Below are 18,863 nucleotides of genomic sequence, written 5' to 3'. Positions count from 1 at the left end.
GGGATTTCACCTTTACAGGTGCACGCATCGAATAAAAAATATCAAAAATCATATTTTTGTTGGTGTTGTTCGAAAGTCTACAGTAAACTTTGATTTATAGAATTTATAGAAAAATATGGTTTTGAATGAGAGAATATTAAAGTTCTCAGTCTCTCAAAATGCTACAGAGATCAATACTACATGATCCTACAGTACAGGACATACACGGACCATCTACCTTGAGCTTATTGTCGCCATACTCAGTAGATCTAAATTTAACTTTTATTTAATGTATATGTTTCTGATAGTTTAATGTATAAGATCAGGCTGACAATGCCGGAAAAATGTTATTATAAATTTTTAAATACCGTTATTTAGCTGATCGAAATCTTTCATGAGAAATGTTAATTCGTACCACGATTTTAGCGTAAGTCAAATATCACGTTTTCAGCAAAAAAAAGTTGTTTTATTTTTGTTTTATAAAGCAATTTATTTCTCATTTGAAAGTTGTCGGAGAAAATTGCATCGATTTGACATAAGAACTGTAAAAATTTAAAAAAATCATGTATCTCTAATCTGCGTAACTCAAGTGTCGCGTAACACGGGGAAAGACTGTATACGCAACTCAAACCAATAAATTGGAACAAAAATAGTTTTATTATTCTACCATATTTTAAATTTCTTAAACATCGTAGATTTGTTCTGTTAAATATACGGGAGCTATACCACTGTTCAAAACACGAGACTTCGGTGAAGATGAAAATATGTTTAAATATAGTAGAGCGTCTATTATCCGCGATGCTTGGGACCGAGCAGTTGTCGGTTTATTAATTTTCAGTGATAATAGTTCGAGAAATGTTAATGTTTTTGTAATTCTGATTATCGCGATGAATGTTCCCCGCGATTTAACAGCCGTCATGTTCATGCGCATGGTTGAGCCGCCTGCTGGTTTTGCCATACCCCCCCCCCCCACCCCGCATAATTGAGTTTAGGTTTGAAATTTGAAAGATATCTATTATTGAAATAGTACATGTGTCAATAGTTAATTCTACCAAGCCACTCTTGACAGATTTTATAGTAAAAAACATATTTGTTACTTACGCGGGTCCGAAAGTTGTGTAAATTAGAATAATGACATAATGTTACTCCGTATACCAACTAACGAACCCTGCAACGCGCAATACGGCGAGCGTGAAGAGACGAATCGCCGCAGTTCAAAAATGATCTCGCGAGCGAACCAGCCGTTAGCGCATGTTCCGCAACTAGCTCTGCGCGATCGAACCGCCAGTTTTATCGAACGCTTCGTTGCGGTTGGTTATGCGCCTCCTCGGTTTGGTTAGTTGCCGGTTCGTCGTTTTCATGTTCTCTACACCGTTTTCCCCGTTCACCTCTTCGCGTCGACACTGCTTTCTACCTTGGAGACGATGTGCGTTTTCGGTGCTACGCAGCATGCCGGGGCATCTTTAAATTGATTGGTACTTTGTGTATTTGTGTGTTTATCAGTGTGTGTAAGCGAGTTTTGCTCCCGGTTTGCTCAGACGAAAAAATCACGAAACATAACAAATAAAAATATCGCAACACACAGGGAGCGCACCACCGATTAGAAGTGTTCCCGTCGGGGGGGGGGGAGTGGGTAGGTGAAAAAGGTACCACCCTCTCCTCCTCCCACATCCCAGTGATGGTTCTGTGCACCCTCTGTCGCAGTGATTGTGCAAAAGGCGATCGTTAATTGTAAATTATGGTGTTTAGTGCGGCTCATCCACACGTGTAGTTGTGCGTACTTATTTTCGACCTGGTGTGTGCTTTTGTTAAGCACTTCCCTGGTGGCGTGCGGTGATTTGCGGAGTGTGTTACAAACGGCTGAATATAAATTTTGCGCGCTTCAAAATGCAATAAAACGTACGCCGGTTTTGACAAAAAACGGACCTTTATGGTCGAATTACTTTGCGTGTGACGAATCGTGAATTTATGCTGAGCTAACGAGGACTTTTAGGGCTTTTCTTACTTCTTTAAATATTTATCAACACACAGTTTGGAGCATCAGGGCAAAAAATGATCTTTTTTTGTTTGATGGAAAATCTACTCATACATAACAGCATAAAAGCTCCTAACTTGGTACAGAGATTGTTCGCGGAGAGTAAAACGCAAGACAAAACAAAAAGAGAAGAATAAAACTTCAAGCAGGAAAAGAGAAACCACTGCCGGGGTTTTCCGCCACGAAGGGAGCAACACAAAAAAAAAGAAAAAAAAAACCCCGAGCATAAGAATTGTATAGATCTGAAGTACAAAAATAAGAACAAACCAAAGTACACAAAAACTAAGTCGAAAACAGTGCACACGAAACGAACCGGCAGTAAGGTTGCAGAGAGCGCAGGGCTCGCGCGAGCTCCCCGAAACCGTCCGTAAAATAAAAGTGAAACAATCGACGTCTGCTGTGCGTTGCCCCACACAGCCTGTGCCCACGGAACGATTCTTGATATCGCGGCGTCCCCCGACGGTCCCCGACGGACCGCGGCGCGGGACCGTGTCGCGAGAAAAAAACGCGGCAGTGCTGCAGCAGCATCTTTCGCAGCGTCGGTTTTAAGATTTATGTAGTGCAGGCCGTTTCGGGCCGACGCTCAGGTTGCTCGTTTTTCTTATTCGCCTTCGACATCGTGCCGCAGCGTTAAAGGTAAACTGCATCGGTGCCGGTTTGGTTTGAGCCTTTTGTGCCGTTGCTGGTAGTGTGTGTCGTCGTTTCGTTTTCCCTCTCTACCAACGGATTGAAGTTCTTGCTGTTTACGTGTGTTGTACCGAATTTCAGTCCGGGTCATTGAGAGACCGACCGCATGGGCATCCGAAACAACAGTGGAGTGATCTGGAGCGATGAAGCTTCAGGAAGGAAGCTGGTCTTCAGGCCTGAATAGCTGGTGACTTTGATGAAAATGTTGATGATGGCGATGGCTGATCGTTGCCTTGGGGCGTTCTTAAGATCCATTCTGCACCGTATTCGCGTGCGGGCACCAATTTCTGTGCAGGGCTCGGTGGTTGCTCCAAGGGAAACAACCAGAACCGCACGGTCCACGCGATGTTTTCGTTTTTCGAGTGACGCTTGGTGGAGTGTTCTGCGCCCGGATTTTGCTGGGTGGATTTGCTGAAACGAATCAAACCGTTCGTGTGAAACGATCTCTGTAACGAGAATATGTAGATGTCAAATGACCAAAACGTGGGTGATTAACTGCCCCAGTTTCTGGAATGGGCGTTGGAAGTAGTGATCTTAAATATTGGTGGTAACATTGCTGATCGTGTTTGATGCCGGTGCGAAATGGAGCTGGAAATGGAGGTTTTAGCTAAGCTGCATCGTATCGTTTGGTAAAACTTATAAAAATTGTGCCTTGGAAAAAAAAATCTGTAACTTCTTGACATCCAATCCAACACCTGCTGATGTGCTGTCTTGATGACTCAAATAGTCGCCACTTTACCTTGCAACAGAAGCACTAGAATACGTACAGTGGAAACAGGGCCAGTAGAAGCCATAGTAATCCAACGTTAAAAGCCAAAAGCAAGCACAAAAAAACGAGAAAAATTTCCACGTCGACGAAACCGAATCTGGGTTGATCTCATTCGTCAGCAGATTGTGACCGTCAGTGCTGTTGCGGTTGGAATTGATGGGTAACTTCGCGAGATCAGTAGGGGAAGAAGTACACATACACACACAGAGCGACGAATCACAGAAGCAAATCACCACCCTGGCAAATCTGGCCTCACCTTACCACGCCGTCCCAGAACAGACTTACACCACAAAAACAAGGTGCACGAAATGGTGCAGCCTCCAGCGGCATCAAACCCCGTGTGGCCCTTGGGATATCGTTCGTGCCACGGCGTTTTCGGAATGGTTTGCAATTGTGGTTAATTTTTTCGGTAGCTTCATCACCGTTGCCCGCAAGAAGACGATCTTCCCGGTTCGCTTGTGTTTGCTTTCCTACATCATCTTCCATTCTCCCGTCCGCTCATAAAGCTTTCCAGTTGAAGAAAGTTTGGAATTAATATTTCCGAACAGTGTACCTTTGGGCCAGTGAAAAGTCTTCCCCGGGATTGGCGGGGGAGGAGGAGGAGGAGGAGGGGGGAGGGGCAAAGAAGTTGGTTGGGAATTGATTATTCTCGTAATTACCGACCACCTGGATGGAGCGGACGCGTAATTACGTGGTCCCGAATGTGCGAAGGTTTTGCGTGTCTGCTGCGGTCGCTCGAGTGGATGAGTGCGAGTACGAGTGGTGCGGAAAATCTGGGTGGAGTTGTGAAAATTCGTACGCGATCAAATGGTTCCAAAGCGGGCGGGAAGGGACAGGGAAGGTAGCGCACAGAACCGAACCGAAGATCACGTGCTTACGCAATTCCTCGGTAGGTGTTTCGAACGAGGTTGGAATGTGTTTTCCTTTTATATTGGCGTCATGCCAAACCAGTGTAAATATCGCTGCTCTTCTGCGGCGAGCACGCGGCAACACGTCGCCTACGTCATCGTGTAATTGTGGCCACCGTGTGAGTGGGGTTTTCGGAGAAGGGTTTTCACCTGCTACTGCGAGGCGAAAAGGGAGTGGGCTTTGTAGTGGGAGCAACATTTTGGAAACCGTTTAGCCCGTAAGTACCCTTTTGCTCGATGCATTTATTCTAATCATTGCCATCATCAAGTGGAGCAATTGCATACAAATTTTGCCCGAACGCGATGTGCGAACGAGCGGAAAGCATTGCCGGCAGCAGCCGGAAGCAATTGACGCGCACTGGCGCATTGGGTGCAATTTCCCGGACCTGTCGCTTACCACGCTTTTTCAGCTCCGTTTCGGTGGCATTTGGTTCGGGAGCATAGGGTGCTTAAACCTATTGGCTGCAAATAATAATCGCGCTCTCATTAGCAGTTAAATCCATTTGAGCCCCATCGAAGAGGGGGCAACTGGAACGTCAAAGCAGTGGAGAAAACCATGAGCCATCAACAAATAAGGTGAAAACAGTGCAACGTAAAGAAAAGATCAATGAGAACTAACGTCTGCCAATCAATCGTTCAGTCCAAAACGGGGTGAGTGAAACCGAAGGGGACGGAACACAGGCGCGCGCGTTAAAGCGATTAAGTACATTCATGACATTCTTCTGAAGCACAATCAGCAACTCAAATCCCGCCGTCTCCGGCTTCCCCTCACCTCGCCAGGGATCGGCTGATGAAGAGTGACGGGAAGCGGGAGTCTGATATCTTGATCGCGATATAAATTTCAATCGCCAATCCCAAAACGTCCCAAGTTGGTCGTGGTCGATCGATCGATCGATCGGAAGCTGCTGCCAGAATTTGTCTACCGGGCGAAACGACGCCATGGAGGAGGGCGGCTGGGTGGCCCAACCGGGATGGCGTTGGGTGAAATGATGATAAAAGACGTGTGAAAAGAGTTGAGCAGCAAAAAGAAGCAACAAAAAAAAGGCATGAAAAAAAGAGGACACACTCGATCAGAGAAACCCGATCAACCCGATGCTGCGCAAGATCAAAGCTGAATTGGCGAAACGATTGGCCCGGTAGTATGGAGTGTGTGGAGTAAGGGAAAAATCCCCCGAATCGGGATCGGGAGGAACACATCCTGACAGCAATCCGTGATAGCCCGGTTCGAGCCGGATTTATTTCGCGAGTGGAGTGTCCTCTCCGCTGCCCGCTGGATCCGATTCGCTGACGCTGGAACACTGGGTAGACCGAGCCCCTCCGACTTATCCTTCTTTCTGGGAGTTCTGACAGCTCTCGTTCGTAAGTCGTGCATTTGCGCACACATGTATGCCGAGCAAAACCTGGACTCTTTCATCCTAAGTGTTCCAAAGGGGTTTGGGTTAGGAGACAGTCGGGGGTCGGGCATATATAGAACAAACTTTGGCAAAGCGGCAAACAACGAACCCTGGGGCGCTTTGGTTGGATCATCGATAGACCTTTGGTTGATGAATACATATACATTATTAATGGGCCACTCTTTTATTTGTGCACAGTCGGGGCGGATTGTCGTTTGGTTGTCGAGTGTGGTGTGTGGGAATTACACTGGCAGGGAGCGGCTGTTGTGTGTCCTTCAACATGTTTTGGTCGACGATTTCTCACCCATTGTTTGGTTCGCTTGCCGGATGGGGGTCGCTTTGCACCGGGCAAAGTAGCTGTTTGGCCGGCGAGAAGGACTTGAATTCGAAAGAGAAATATGGTGTTGAAGTGTAAAGAGTGCTTAAGCCGAGTTAAGAAAGAAAAGATATCCGGATTCAGCAATATTTGACAGCAAGCTTCTGTGGGAAGTGGAAAGGTAAAAGCAATGTCGATAAATAAACTGTGAAGAAAATGAATTAATGCACAACAGTAAATGGCCGCACAAAGAGCTCTGGAGAAATATTATTAAAAGAGTAAAAGGAGTGACTAATATATTAGAAACAATCCACTTTCTTTAAAACAATTTACAGACCTTATCATCATACCCGTTTAACTTAAATGTTCCTTTCAGAATACTCAGTTTGTGCATTCTTACAGTATACAGCGTGCAGTAACGTTTTCCTCCAGCAACGCTTGCTTCCATCGTGTATCATCCTGTTGGGGTTGAACAAAAAAAAAGTAACCTCCAGCTGGTGGTGACCCTTTGGAATGCTGCGCCGTGTCCCGGAGGCAATTTCGAAAGAATTTCTTCCCGCACCAAGTGATGTGTCGGTTCGATCCGCACACGCGAAGGGCGCTGGTGGGCATGAAATGGTGATGATTTTATGATTGAGTATCATGCAAAGTGAGCCTAGGCAGCGAGTGCGTGTGTGAAGAGAAGCGAAGCTTTTTTGGTTTTGTGTTTTTGTATTGATGGAATAGCCGGTGGGCGCGAGTGAGTGAGTGAGTGAATGAAAGATCACAGCCAGTGAGCAGAGTGTGAACAGGCGGTGAAAGGGCTCAAAGGTGAAGCAAAGTAACCATAGGCGCAAAAAAAACCGTGTGTATGTGTGAGTGTTTGTGTGGCGTCTGTCTTTGGGGTGTGGAGTTTTCGGTTGGCAGTGCGGCTTTTGGAAGCGGAAGTGCGTCAAGGTGTAAGGATTGTTTCAACGGAGCGCGCCGAGTCTCCCGCGTAACGGTGCACTGGCACGCGCATGCATACCCTTTTTGCTTTGGCCCATTGCCTTATAGATACGTGTGAGTGTGTATGTGTGTGTGTGTATGACAGAGAGAGAGAAAGAGTTTTTTGTTCTACTGCTGAACGTATTCGACACGACTAAGAGCAGCCTTGCTGGAAACCCAAAGGTCCCAACGGCTCGCGCGGAAGAGTCCGGTAAGTGGATAATTAATTTTAATATTCAATTATGGGCGGCGCGGTTGAAAATTCATATTAATTGATACGTTACTATCGGCCCGGCCAGATCAGTTCGACACGTTTTCGGATGCGCCCGGCTGAATGCTGGCCGGGTCGGTCGGCCGTGTGTGCAGATGAGTGCGAGCGCGCGCGCCCTCGCGCTGGCCCTTTCGCTATTCCGGTCGACCGTAGGGACGTGGGGATGGCAGTGACAGGCATGGTGAAGCTGAAATGGCTTAATCGTGAGACAGCACAAAAATCCTGACCTTAGCGCGTCACCGTGCTGCTTATGTGATCCATTTCATGTGCCGGGTACGTACACTCTCCCGTCCGGTGCGCCACGATCGTTCGATGGACGATGCGTAACGCGATCGGCCCATTCGCAACCGCTCCAAACGAACTGTCTTGAGCATCGTCTGGTGTACAGGCATCGTTGTTGTTGTTATTGTTGTTGCTGTTGCTGGTGTTGATGATGATCATGGCGATGAGTTGCATCACACGGGGAGCACGCCTGTCTGGGCCGGGTATGGAACCGTCCCAAAATGGACCAGTGTGTGTAGTGATTGAGTTTGAATTGACTGGACTCGATCCGTTCGACCTCCGGCGAGTTGATCTTGCTGCCCGGGATTGATCGAGCCGTGGCCGCTGCTCCGGGTGTGTTGGATGGGTTTCAGCGAGACACATTCCACGGATCTACATCCCAGTGTAGAGTCCGCCTGCGTCCTTCTCCACCCAATGATATGTTTATCTAGCTTTGCTTTTATTTGCCACGAAAAAAAGGGCCGCCTAATCCCGCTCTTTCGGGCCAGCGTATTGGCTTGCGTGGAAGGTTCGTACAGGCTCTGGCTAGGAAAGGTTGTGTTGGCGGGCATTTTATGCCCTCACTCCATTTGATCGTTTCACGTTTGCCATCAATCGGAGCCCTGCGTATGTAGAGCGGGACGTCGGTGGAAGAAGTAAGGTACTAAATCGTATCTTGGGAAGTTCATTATGCACTCGAATGGAAAGGAGATTACGATTGACGATTGCCTCGTGTATGTGTGTGTGTGTGTGCATGGAGCGGAGCCTAGTATTGATCTGCTCCGATTTGAGTAGCTTTTGCTGTTTGTGCTCACGTGTTCAGACCTGTTATGTAGCTGAAAAGTGGCTTTTAATGGATATAAAGCATATCCGAAATGAGATTATAAACCTTTACACCCCTCTTTCTTCTATTGGTGATTGGGAGAATTGGATTTATCAAACAGTAGAATCATTATTCTTTTAATCCACAAAACAAACAAAATCTAACAAACGTAAAATTTTAACACATTCTTCAAGTTGTACGGACTTTTCAGATAATCCATCGTTGCTGCAGACATTCTGGGACATCGTTTAACGAAATGTTTAAAACCTCCAAGAGCCACTCTTGCCGTGTTCGTGTGGTCTGCGGAACGAAATGGTTTAAGGGATTATGCTTCTAATTCCCTTTTTTCATTCGTTACATCAAACTGCTGCAAGAAGCAAGCAGGATGTTTGTTTGCGCGCCGCGTACCAGCCTGACCGCGGACATTGGGGTAACGCTCGAGAAATGTCGGGCAGCGGAGAAGGGGCAGAAATGTCTAGTTGAATGACATTCGAAAGCATGGCTAAGCAGAAGCTAAGCATCATGCGCATGAACGACGCACTCGGGCGAAGCATAAAAGAAATTAATAACCGGTTGATCAAACAACGTCACACCCGACGCAGATCAAAGGTGAACGGTTGTGCGGCGCTGCTTGACGGGACAGGAGGGGAATGGAGATCTTGTAAGCAAATAAAACCGATGGATATCGATCAAAACAAGATGTTCACGCTCGTGGCAGTAGGGTGCGGGGTGTTTTGCTCCCCTTTTCCCCTCCCGCTTTGTAGTTGGCAAATCGGTCGGCTAGAAGATCCGGTCCTTTCGGGGCTGAAGCTGTCTGTTTGTTTAACGGTTAATTTTCTACGTCGAATTAAAGTATAAGAGCTCCACCCTCTCCCCTCAGGGAGGCAGGGTTGGGGATTTATCTCCGGAACTAACTGGAAGGTACCTTAACATTGGTTTTCAAAATTTCCACAACTTTCCCCGCTCCTCGAAATCAGCGGGACACGTGCACGCGGGTGTTTACTGTTTTGTTCAAAAGGGTACGGGAGGAAATCTCCACTCAACTTCTGAATGTTATTGCACTTCGGGTGCAGCGTTCGGTGAGGCCACGATTCATCAACATTTCGTCCAGCCCAGCGTCCAGCGGCCACTGATTGCGGACCCGGCCATGATCGCAATGTTTGCCGACGCGGCATGTTACCGTCCGTGGTAATGCTGACAAATCTTTAACTAAGAACGTTATTTACAGACCTCCCCTGTAGTGCGTGCTCTGTGTGCAAGAGAGGGGTTTTGTGAAGGAAGTAGAAAAGAACTGTCGGCTACCGCATTGCTGCCAGTGGCCGTGTTCCGAGGCGCTAAGTGCGGAGCATTTTGTTTGGGTATGACAGAGAGAACCAGAGACACAGCGTAAAAGCGCGACACCGTGTGGGTGGGCGAGCAGATGCGGTACCGGCGGGTGGCATTGAGACTTGGTGGTAAATATCCTTATTTATTGCGGTCAGTGTCATCTGGGACGATTTGTGTGCGGCTTGGCGTTACCCTCGCCGGAGCAGTAGCGTTCGTGTCGATCTGCCATGTGACCGTGGGAGCCATAACGTATCACTGGAGCACTCCGAGATATTCTTTGCCAAATATTGAAGAAAAAAAAAAAATGTGTCGCTTGGAGCAGAAAAAAAATAGATCTTTACTTACAACAGATTCCTCAAACCAATATGTTAGTATGGTTCTCTTAAATTTAAATTCTGAAGCCAATTGCACTTATCCTTATTAGATTGTTACTGTCGAAATTCTGAGTATATTTTTAGATTTGTAATTATTACTTGAATATATGAAGATTTTAAAGAAGTTGAAAACTTATTAGCTGCGAGGCTTAAGTTATTTGATAAATATAGGATTTTTAAGCAAAAAATCGTTGAAATTTAGAGGGTGCTTGGTTAAAGTTAAATTAAACTAAACTAAACTAAAGTTGAAATTGAGATATACGACGACAAAGTTATTCGACTTCTCTTGTACTCGTATCTACTTGTATCGTATCTTGTATCCTAAAAAAGATAAGTTTGAAGTATGAAGTTGCGCTCATGAAGTAAAGCGTTTATTCTCTTGCAACCCCTAATTTAGCTGCTAAGTGCCTGGCCGACCTGCTACAAAGTAGTGCAGCTTACAGAAAGTCTATTCTTCTGGCCAACCGCCGCTGTTTCGTAATTGAAACAGGATGGTCTGCTGCAGCAAACTATTCCCGCTCTTCAGCTCCAACACATTGAGCCGGCACCGGGAGGGCGCCGGTTGAAAGAAAATAAACAAAATTATTGAGACATACGGACGCAAAAGCCCACTGCTGCGCGGCCACGATGCCGATGCATACTATCTTACCCTTGCGGTGTGTGATTGTATATTTTAATCGCAGCCTTTGTTGTTCCACACCGAATGTGCAATCTTGCTGCTCGCGGCGACTATCAATTGCACAGCCGGGCTTCCACCCTTGTGTCTATGCTCGCGCGCTTACACGGTTGTGTGTGTGTGTGTGCAACGTGAGATCCCTGAGAATGGATTGGCGATGGTGGGGATGGTGGGGCCACGTTGATACCTACCGGACAACAGTGCACCGGACCACACTTGCCACATTAGTGTGTATATGCACCGATGTATCACGCCTACATGACGCCCTTTCCAAGCCTGCAAGGCTTCCAGGAGCACCAGTCAGCGACATTCAGGTGTCCGCTTCGGGTCCGTGTATTTTTGCTTCTCTAGCGTGTGCGGCCCACGCGGAGGATGCTGGCTGCATTTGCCGCCTGTCAGCATCGTCCGCATATAGTTCGTACAGGTTCTGGCGAGCCGATGCCGGGAATGCAAACGGTGGCCTATTGCATAAAATTGCATATTGCCCCGACTTGCTGGAGGGCGGTGGCGGACGAGGGGGCGGTAATGTTGGATCATGGAAGTTCGTAGTGCCCAAGTGCCTTAGGTACACGGTGCAACAATGGGCACTTATGCGGTACACGGGAAAGGCTAGCAAAGGAAGCGGAAGGATGCAACCGAACATGAATTCCCACAAAACGCACCAGAGATAGCGCTCGAGGGGAAAGTCCCGCACCCCGTCCCACGATAGGTCGTTGAGACACAAAGTGCACTCGTTGCACTGGGGTGGATGGCTGCACCGGCAGCAGCACTAGATCGGGATGCAATCATTACGAAGTCATAAATAGTAAATTTGAATAAATAAATAAATAAATTATCCTCTGCTCTCCGCCGTGAAGAAATCTCCGCTTACATGGGCTTAGCTACTTGACAAGAGGGGAGAGGGAGGAAGTGAAGATGTGTCGAGAGAAAAAAGAGCATAGAAAAAATAGCCTGCAGACGCCGTGGTTTGGAGGAGATTTCATATCTACCTGTGTGAACAGTGCAGTTCATGTTTTATATGCAATCGAGAAATGTTGCATTTAGGAACTATTTGCATTATAATAATTTTAATTTTTGTTTGTTTGTTTCGTTGTTTTTTCTTTAAACTGTGACTGCAAAAGTTGGAATAATTGTTTATGGAATTTCATTCTGCTGTTGGTGCTACACAAAGCCAATTCCACAGTTGTTGTTTGATATCTTTGCACACTTTCTTCGGATAAGTATTATTTTATCTTATTGCTGCAAAATACATGCCCCGTACGCATTAATCTGCATACAGACGACACTGTTCATAGGGGCTGATGAACACTAGATTCCTGTTTCGCCCTTCAATGGAGTTTCTGGATATAATTCCTCTACACTAACTCTACCGTTCAAGCTATATCTGGTGTAGTTTCGTTAGCGGCAGCAGCGGCAGTGCAGTGAAGAAGTAGCATAACTGCAAGTAAGTAATAGGCCATCGAAAGCCCATTGAAAACAGAAGGAACAGCAGGAATGGTCGCAGTAAATAAAGTGCAAGTCAAAAGGCGAGAAGCAACCGATGGGCTAAAACAAAGCATTGCCACAGGGCTCACAGAGGGGCAGACGCGAAAGATGCCGGAACGGAATGAGAGCCTGTTGCAACTATTGCAAAGACGCCAACGTAGCTGGCGTGAGTGTGTGCGTATAAATGTTTGTCGCTGCGATCTTTAGGACCGTAACAGCTAAGGTCGAAGGGAAATGGGGAGTCGGGAAAGAAGGAGGGGAAAAGGGCAAAAGCAATGCGAAACTAAGAGAAAAGCCACAGTAATAATAATAAAACTGCACCGAATGAAATATGATCACGATGCAGCGGAGGGACGTGGCCGTGTATGCGCTATCATTATTATTTTTATCTGTGCGACTGTGTTGCCGATCCATAGGTAAAAGGCGCATCGCTGTGGTGCATAAATCTGTTACATCCCGCGGCACGTCTATTTAGTATTGATATTTGTTTATTAAACAATCTAACAATGATCATCTTCGGTGGGGCGCGGCGGATGGAGTGCACGGCCGGTGGAACCGATTGTAGATCGAGCCATGTGGTGTGCACAATCTGAATGTTACCTGCTGCAGCTCTTGCCTGTGAAGCCATGGCGGGTGGTGCCGGGAATGGTAGGGAATGGAAGATTTATTTTTCGTGTAAGGTTCTTCAAGAGAAAACGTCAGCCAAGTACACACTGTATTGTAGCTTAAAAGATTTTTAGAGGCCGCTTGGATACGGATGAAGGGAGTTAGTGGTATGGGTCTTGAGAGCCTTCTTCATTGCTCAACCTTCATGAGGAGAGGATTTCATATATTTGCAGACAAAGTTGATGGGGGAGGAAGTAAAAAAGAAGAAGAAAATCGCATGGCCTGCCCGACAATCACGAGGTGCAAAAGTGCATCCCGGTGTGAAATCGAAAGTTTGCATACTCCCTGTCCAAGGATCGGCCATCGGCTGTCTGTCCCGCCTGGACTTGAGTGTGTGCCGGAAGCGCTCGAGTCGTGTTTTTTTGTTTGTTTGTTGCACTTCTGCAATGGTTCCTCTTGAGCTGGCGGTGCGTTTGGTTGCTCCTAAATAACATGCATCGTTTAATTCCGTTTACACGCGTCCGGCTGGTGTTGAGGTGTCTGGGATGTCTTTGGATTCGCTGGTGTTGTTGGCCGCCCTGAGAGAGTTGTCCCTGGCGAACGTTCCGGCCGAGTGTCTGTCCTGGTGCAGTGTACGCCTTTCGGATGGACGGGTGTTCGCACCTTCGCTGCGGATGTCATCGTAGTTTGGCAATAATTGCTTTTAAATGAACAGTAATTGACACCGAGCGCCGAGTGGCTGCTATTGAGCCGGAGCCCTTTCACGATTTCGAATGCAAAGTGTGCCATATCGGGGGTGGTATGTGTGTGTGTGTTTGTGTGTTTGTTCATGTTTGTGCGATGCACTATCGATTGCATGGGAAGGGGAAGGGCACGGACGGGTTTTTATGTATTAATCAGCAACGTGAAGTTGTGTATGGCTGAACCCCGCCAGTAGGAGAATGTGGCTTTTCTTTATGCGAGAGGTTCTTCAAGTATGCCTCGGTGATCTTGTAAGGAATATATTAACAAAAAAGTGCATGAGCCCTCACCAAACCTCCATATCAGCCTAGTGACAGAGCTTTGATGTTGCGAGCTGCGTGAGGTAAGGTTGAGTTCGTTAGTACATCGTGGATGGAGTTGCGCCTGCCGACACACGCCTGACATCAGGAACCAACGTCGGCAACAGTTCGAGTGTCGCTTCGAGTCCTTTCCCCCCGAGCTGAGGAGCCCCTGCGCTGGCTGAAGTTTGTGAAGGCCATCGAAGAAAGGAACGGGCCCTGAAAGGCACTTGTCCTCACTCTGCCGCCGCTCAGGTTTGTCGTCGATCGTTTAACGGCGGGCCGCCACTTTAAAATGACTGGTTCAAGATTCACAACACGTTTCATCTGGCACGTTCTGGCGTGGGCTTTTTTGTGCCAGATCCTGCCGTGCGCAGAGTATCCGCGCCTCGTACAAATCTGTGCGCAATTGCACGTCAACACGTGACGACGGATCGGGTGGAGGCGCACCAAGCGAAACTCGCCAGGCTCGCCAGACGGACCTCCGGACTCCCTGGGGACGACCATTTTAATGCAAATAATACCGCCCCCACCGGTGCGGAGATTTCGGTTTTAATGGGCCCCGGGAGTGGACGGCGGCACCCGGAAAAAAGAATGTACCGCTAACGAGTGCGAAGTGTGGCAGTTGATAGCAAAACTGCATCACATAGTCATCGTAGCCGGATCGTCGGGTTCGGTTGATCTTTGGGCAATGAGGCGCACCCGGGTAGGCACGTTTACGTTTCGCTAGCGTGATTCAGAAGATTCGCGTGCACACCTTGGGTGTTGGATGTTGAGAGCGCCTAGCGCGATCGACTGTGGTTCTCGGTTTCCTATAAGCGGTACGCCTCCACCATACACTATCAGATCGGTCGGTGCAATCCGCCACCTCACTGAAGCCTCACCGGGAACACCTTCGGATCAGAGCGCAACGTTGGAAGTGTGCGCGATGAGGCACGTTTTGTTTCGCACGCGTAAACATATTTATTTTGCCCCGCGAAGCCTTGAAAGCGGTGTGACGCGGGTCGTAACTTTTGGAATGCACAAACATTTGCCTGGCACGCAGAAAGGAACCTGGGGCGGTGCGACCACATTCCAGCAAAGGGTCATATAAGCCTTGTCAGCCCTTTGTCTGTGTGGATGGTCTGTAGTTTGATGGGTGCTGTAACATCTCAATGCATTTCTGTATAGTCGTTTATTCTAGAAGTTAACGGAAGCGTGAACTTGTTGAAACACACATTGGAACGTTTAGCAACGCACACAGAGACAGGTCGGATGAAGCGGAGCAAGGGATATCTTTATCACAAACTAGCTGCGGACAATAGTGATTAGGGGTGTTTCAGTGTCACTTAGTATCTAGTACAGGCAGTAACTGATAAGCTAGTTTACTTGGTGGAATAGCTTGCGAGATGTGCAATGCATTGTCCTATCCAGTTTATCAGTGTTTGCCTGGTGGGCTTTCTTTGCTTTTGAGATGCACTAAAGTATTCGCGAGACGTTGACGGTACACCCTTAGCCTTGGAACACTTCGATCAGGTGGCGAGTAAGCAAACTGGCGATGCATCTAGTGCTGGGTACGGGTCACAGACCGACTATAGCCTACAAGATCAGTTTAATTTCTTGCAAAAAAGTAATACAAAATAAACAGAACATTGATGTTACAGTTCTTCAGGTTTGACTCTCCACAAAGAGATATTCATTGCAGATACATAACAAATAATTTAAAACCTTCAATATATGATCTGATCTTCAAAAAGGAGCAGTAGGTAGGAGGTAGCAGTGAAATGTTATTAGGCATTTTTTGTCAGATACTTTTATTTGAATTTCATTTAAAAAAAGTTTAAATGTTATTTTTACAAATACAAGTGACATCAAATGTGAAAATGCGAACCGGTAATAATGCTAATTTAAATATATAAATTGATATAAGATTTAAAAAATGTAGTTTACTACATTTTTATTGATTGTGTATGTGATCTTTCCTCTCTGCTCTCAGGTTAGTCGCGTCTCGGTTATTTGTTGAACATTATGAATAAGATCTCATGCGTTCACAATACATTTAGAATAACAGCTGTTAGGATGTTCAAATTAAAATATAATATAATTTTTTAAGCTAGAAGTATCAACAAATCATACCTGTATGTTATGTAAAAATCAACATCAAAAGATTACAGCTTCTTCAATTTCTAAAACCTGGGTCTATTCTAGAAAACCTTGACAATTTTAGAACTTGTGTAATAAATATGTGACCAAAAAGCTTCAAATTGTCCGGCACTGTACTAGTCGTCCGTTTATAAGTTCATTTATCTCTTATTCGACAGCAATGAAGGTGATCATTTTCTGCGTATCATGCTTGATGCTTCACAACAGCAGGTTCCCTGCTGTTTCACATCATGTTCATCTTGATCAGGTGCATGATATCCAATGAAAGTTGCCCTTTATTAGCCGCTGAACGACGTGGAGAAGAAATCGATATTTCCTAGTACAAATGCTCATGCGTGTTTAGAGCATGTTCTATTCGACGCCCGATGCAGTAATCGGTCAGCAACACAACTACCATTCGGCTGTGTAGGTTAATCGAACTGATGTTTATGATTTATTGCGCTCGATCAGTATCATCACTATCGGTTCGTGTCGATGACCAGGCGTGTCCTGTTTCAATTCGCCGCATCACACCGCTAACGACACCCAGCGTGTTCAAACAAAAAAAAACGCTTCGAGCGATAAGAATATTTTAATGACACGGCATATCACAACATATCGAACCGATCTCCACGATCAGGCATGCGGGAGAGTTCGCGTTGTTTTTGTTTCTTCTTCAGCCTCTAGAGCAGCATTACGTTCCAGATGCCTTCAATACCCGCGCGTTTGGTTATTAATCACCCGAAAGGGAACTGTTTTCTGAACCGTGCGCTCAATCAATTCTCTCTCGCAGTGTGTTGGTTTTTGTTTTCCTTTTGCATGTTGTCTCATCTGCACGTGCCTTCTGTCTCCCGCGTCCAAAAACTATTTGTTTGTTTTTTCGTGTTGATGATGATGATGAGGTTGTTGATGCTGAAGATCATAACTTGACCATACGTTAATTCCTTTCCACATCCTTGCCATATTTGCGGCTCGGTCGAGAGTGTAACCAGCGATTGAGTTGTGGGTAGGAAAGGGTTAAAAGATCTACCAAATATTTATGCAATTTGTCCCAGGCGATGATGACTCAGATGCAGGCCCTACGCGTGCTCTAGCTGACCCTGCTGTACGGCGTCTAGCACAGGTCCGGTTTTGGGCAGGGTGCAGCGTGTAATAAATTGTAGAACATGGCGCGCGGAGTGCAATACATTTGGGACAAGAATTTCGTTCCCTCAATCCACAAATTCCTCCAATGGGCGGGCGCGGGTGTGTGCGAAATAGAGTGGATGCGGTGCCGAGCCGCACTTCCCTTCACTGCAAGCTGGAGTGCCCGAGTGTGTGCGTGTGTGTATTTCGTTCTGTTCCCGTTCGGGCACCGGGACCTATACTTTGTGCGACGGTTCACCGCCGGTGACCGTTTGATTGATGAATGAGCGTCGCAATTGAATTAACGGCCCCGGACTGAACGCACTGGAGCGCTGGTTTCGGATGCCGACCCGGCGGGAAGCTAATAAGCTGCTGGGCAGCATGCTGCCCATGGCAAGGTGGTGACTTTATGGCTACATTCCGCCGGCCACCGAACGCGGTCAGTGGCTGCTGCAGCGGTTCCTGCCTGTTCCAGCGCGAGCGCGACCTGAAAACCGGGGTGTAAGTTATGTTCAAATCTGACAGCACCGATGAACACGCGAATGATTTATGAGGACAACCTGCTAGTAAGAAGAGCTCTCGAATCACTGCGTTGAACAGTCGCGGCAGATTCTGGCGCCCTGGTCGCCGTTACCCTCTGGTTTCGTCGCCGGTCGCTTCCTGATTTGCATGCTCCACAGTCAGCTCAGGCCAGGAACGGGCATCGCATCGCCCGTCTTATTCGTACACGGGTGGAGGCAGGCAGGCAGTGGTAAAAGCGGCCTCAGTTGTCCATCTGTCCTACCGGTTGATCAAGTGGTGGTAGAAACCTTTCGGTGGGCAAAAGGTGGGAACATACCGCGCCGTGGTACGCAAAGGGAAGGGCAGAGAACCATTTCGGTCATTAAGACATCGTTGCGTCCCATTTGACGATCAGCTTGGTGTTTTTTTATGACACCCGTCCGAATGGAACGGCAGCAAATGGGTTGATGGCGATGAAAATGATAATTGCTCACGCAAGCGCGCGGCCCAAAACGCGTCACCCGTGCTGCCCCTCCGCCCTGTTGCGTCGGCTTCGGAGATACGGCTCCGGATGTGAGCTGTCCATCGGCTGGCAGGCAAATGAGTGCGCGCACGACTCACTCGCGCCCGGCGAAGTGAAGTTGCCATACTGATCCACACCATATTGGTGAGATGGAATGAAGCGCGTCTCCACGCCCCGTGCAGGAATTTCGACCGAGCAGGCAGAGCAGGTCATCGTGCTTCGGATGCAATATGCTCCGTCGGGTGGGATGCTGTGGTACATCGTCACACCGTCTAACACACTTTATTTAAGAGGTTAATTTAGAGCATGTTTCTGCATTCGCTCGTGGACAGCACGGAGCGGCACAGGGGTTTGGAGGAATAATTTTGAGTGCTAAATAAAACACGCAGATTGTATATTTTTAGAAGCGCGGTCTGCCGTTTTTCTAAACCACCCAACGGGAGACCCTTTTGCACATGACGCAGCCACGCAGTGTGCTCAGGTGGCGACTGAGCAGCCTGGGGCTGTGACAAATAGTGTGCTAAACAGTCGCCCCTTTTCGGATGGGCGAATCTCTTGAATCTTATGTGTAAAATGGCATTTGCAAGTTCTCGCTGGTGCGTGTTACGGTTGGTATGCAAGAATGCTGCAAGACCTTGACTTGGAGCATATTTTTGGAGCCGGAAGCGACCTCGTCG

At 47.2% G+C, this 18,863-nt stretch overlaps 1 protein-coding gene across 4 annotated transcripts in view; it reads left to right on the top strand.

Moving 5' to 3' along the window:
- The first annotated feature begins 1,240 nt into the window (after positions 1–1,240).
- Positions 1,241–18,863, top strand: part of LOC120961564 (uncharacterized) — a 70,067-nt gene continuing 52,444 nt past the window's right edge. Inside the window, exons 1-2 of one of the 4 annotated variants that reach the window (XM_040385354.2) lie at positions 1,241–1,314; positions 6,491–7,265. The gene's annotated coding sequence lies outside the window, so the exon portion shown is untranslated. Of the gene's footprint in view, positions 1,455–6,464; positions 7,266–18,863 lie in introns of all 4 variants that reach the window. The other 3 variants (XM_049607977.1, XM_049607975.1, XM_049607976.1) reach the window with 3 other exon arrangements.

This window comes from Anopheles coluzzii, chromosome 2 (assembly GCF_943734685.1).
Source record: "Anopheles coluzzii chromosome 2, AcolN3, whole genome shotgun sequence".
Lineage (NCBI taxonomy): Eukaryota > Metazoa > Arthropoda > Insecta > Diptera > Culicidae > Anopheles > Anopheles coluzzii.
This window is presented reverse-complemented; position numbering and strand designations above follow the sequence as displayed.